The sequence below is a fragment of the Arachis stenosperma genome, chromosome 9 (assembly GCF_014773155.1).
Source record: "Arachis stenosperma cultivar V10309 chromosome 9, arast.V10309.gnm1.PFL2, whole genome shotgun sequence".
Taxonomy (NCBI): domain Eukaryota; kingdom Viridiplantae; phylum Streptophyta; class Magnoliopsida; order Fabales; family Fabaceae; genus Arachis; species Arachis stenosperma.
Window position 1 is genome coordinate 139,145,418 of NC_080385.1, and position 3,561 is coordinate 139,148,978.

Sequence of the window (3,561 nt, forward strand, 5' to 3'; positions counted from 1 at the left end):
GACACCTTCACCTTCTGCCCCTACAGCTGCCCCATCATCCTCCACAGCAGCTCCTTCATCATCTACTGATCCCCCAGCTGCCCCTGAGCCTACCTATCTCCTGGTTCAGCGTTTATTCCAGTTCTTGGAGCGTGAGAGACGCCATGTTAGACGCCGTTTGGACAGGATGGACCAGGCTTTGATTTCTTTGGGTGCCGATCTACCTCCGCTTCCCGATTCTCCGGCCTCCGATGATCAGGATCATCAGGAGGAGGCTGCGGAGGCACCAGTTCAGCAGGACTCCCCTACCACTACAGAGCCACTAGAGATTCGTGAGGAGCCGGTCCCACAGCCAGAGACTGACCCTATCGTTGTACCTCCCACTGATCCTCCGGTTTAGCATCGAGGACGATGCTTGGTTTTAAGTGTGGGGAGGGCACCGGTAGCATTATTTGGGAACCGGTGAACCACTTTTCAGCCTAGTTATCTTATCTTGCACATTTTGTATATACTTGGATGCATTTTTAGTTTGCTTTGGGATACTTTTATTTTGGATTTGCTTATTTTGGATTTTTAGTTATTTTGATGCTTTTGGATATTTTAGATATTTTGGGTGCTAGATTTCGTACTTTTAGTTGGGTTTTTCTTTATACATTTTTGTTTACCTTTATTTTTAGTTTGTAGATGTGATTAGAAATCGTACTTTGGATTGCAAACACTTAGTCACCCTTTTTGCATAAGAAATTGGTTTTAAGTGAAAAAGGAGAGGGTGAACTAAGAAATTTTTGAATTTTTCAATCACAACAATGATTAGTTGAACATTGAAAGTTTCCAAGAAGCTTAAATATAGGGCATTTACCCAATTGATTGAAGGAAAATTTTGGTGAACTTGCTTGAATTTCATACTTTGTGAAGCATGTATTGAATTGAGAACACAAGCTTGTGAGACTTGAGCCTATTGATGTGGTTACATTTTATAACCACTTATCTTCCATTCTTGTGTGAAATTGTTCTCTTTCTATGATTGTAATCCTTGATTTGCTTGATTCTATATGTCCATTTATCTCTTGTATTTATGCATTTATATGATTGAGGCCATTACTTCATTAGCCACTTACCCAAATGGCCAACCCTTTTATATTCCTTTGGTAGCCAATTTTGAGCCTATGCTTAACCAACTCATTCTTAATTTAGCTCATTACAAGCCCAAGGCGGAAAACCACTAAAAGTCCTTGTTTGGATCTTTGATTAGCCTAGGCTAGTGAGAGTGTTTACTATTCAAAGTTGGTGAGGCTTGGGAACATTGGATAGGATAAAAGGGGTAGAACATTTTAGTGTTTAGGAATTGGGTACATATTCATGTATTGATTAAATGTAAAGACCTTATGCATTGATGTTCTTATATGTAGTTTGGAAAAAAAAAAAAGAGAAAAAAAAAGAGAAAAAAAAAAGTATATAAAGAAAAGAAAAAAAAAATGAATGAAAAGAAAAGAAAAGAAAAAATATATGATGATGAAAAAGAAAAAAAAAATTTATACAATAAAGAAGGGACAAGGGGCCCCAAAGTGAAGTCAATAAAAAGGAATCAATGCATAGGTGTTATGAATCAAATAGGAATGCATGAGTATGTAAGAAAGAGTGAAGAATGGGTAGTTAGAATAGTTTGAATTTGTATAGGTCGTTATAGAGTTAGGTGGGAAAGTCTATGCTAATCAAAGATTCAAATCCTAGTCCACTTAACCATAAATGATCCCACCTTGACCCTAACCCCATTACAACCTAAATAAAAGACCTCATGATGAATGTATGCATGCATTGAATAAGTGTTGATTGTTAGAAGAAAATCAAATTTTGGAAAGCTTGACTAGAAGAGAATTGAGTGAATTAACCCTTAAACACTTGAGTGAATAGAGTGGATACACATCCGGTGAGGGTTCAAAAGTTCAATTACATGTGTTCACCCATATTATCTATACTCTTGCAAGTTTAAATTCTTTTTGATAATTCAATACAATTGTGGTTTGGAATTAATTCCTATTGCTTAGCCCTTGTGCTTACACATGCTCTCTTGGCAATTTGATTTGTTTGAACTAAGCATTTTCAATTACTTTAGATAGTTGCATTTAGATAGGATTCATGTAGTTTAGTTGCATTCAATGTCATAACCCTTAGTTCCTTCTTATTTTAGCATGAGGACATGCTAAGGTTTAAGTGTGGGGAGGTTGACAAACCCCAATTTGAGGGTTTATCTTGTATTGAATTTAGAATATTTTGATAACCTTTTGTCACATTTAGCCTAGGAATTAGCATGGTTTTGTTATCTCTCCCATAATTGTGCTTAAGTGTAAAAACATGCTTTGTAAGCCTTATTTTGATGAATTCTAGTTTCTCTTTGATTCCATAAGATGCCTTGATGTTTGCTAATCTCAGGTTGAAATAGGCTAGGCATGGATCAAAGGAAGCAAGAAAGGAAGCATACAAGTGGAGAGAAGCAAAAAGCCAAAGAGTTGATCTCGGCCAAGCACGCGTACGCGCACAAGGCGCTAGCGCGCACATTGCGAAATAGGCCAAGGACGCGCACGCGTACCATGCGCGCACGCGCCGATGATGGCACATGACTTCATTTATGTAACACGTGCCTGGCGATTTTGGAAGGTTTCAGCAACCAACTTTGGCGCCAAAATGCATATAAGAGCCAAGGAATGAAGGGGGAAAGGCATTCACACATGTTAGTTACCATTAGTTTAGTTTTTAGGAGTTAGAGTTAGTTTTAGAGAGAGAAGCTCTCACTTCTCTCTAGGATTAGGAATTAGGGTTAGATTAGGATCTCATAGTTCTAGGTTTAATTCAAGTCTCCTTCTACTTCTACCTTCAAGTGGTGATTGCTACACTTTGGTTCTTCTTTCTATCCCTATCCTCTTGTTGTAATTTCTCTTATTTTGTTTCTAGGTTTTGTAATTGAGATATTCTTGTTCTTTTGTTTTCTTTCAATAATGCAATTTGAGATTCATGTGATTGTGATGTTGTTGATTGTTGTTTTGTTAATTCTTTGTAATTGTTGATTGTTGATTCCTTTTATTCTTACAAATAAAAATGCTTTCTTTCATTACCCTCCCGTGTTTGATGAAATGCTTGAGGATGTTAGAGTAGGATTTTATGTTCTTGGCTTGAGAAGGTAAACTTAGGATTTCTTGAGTCACTAGTGTCCATTGATTGCTAGTTGATAGCCATTAACTCTAGCCTTCATTAATCCAATTAGTGGAAAGCTAGGACTTATAGACTAGGATTGATATAACTCACTTGACTTTCCTTTGTTAATTGATTTAAGGATGACTAAGTGGGATTAATCCTTGCAACTACCATACTTGTGGCTAGTGATAATGATGAAGACCCTCGACAACCAAACCTTGCCAAGACCATTTTGTTAATAAAGTTTCCTTACCATTTACTATTCATGTTTCTCATCTAAAACCCCAAAATAACTCACAACCAATAACAAGACACTTTATTGTAAATCTTAGGGAGAACGACCCGAGGTTTGAATACTTCGGTTTATAAATTTAGGGGTTTGTTTTAGTGACA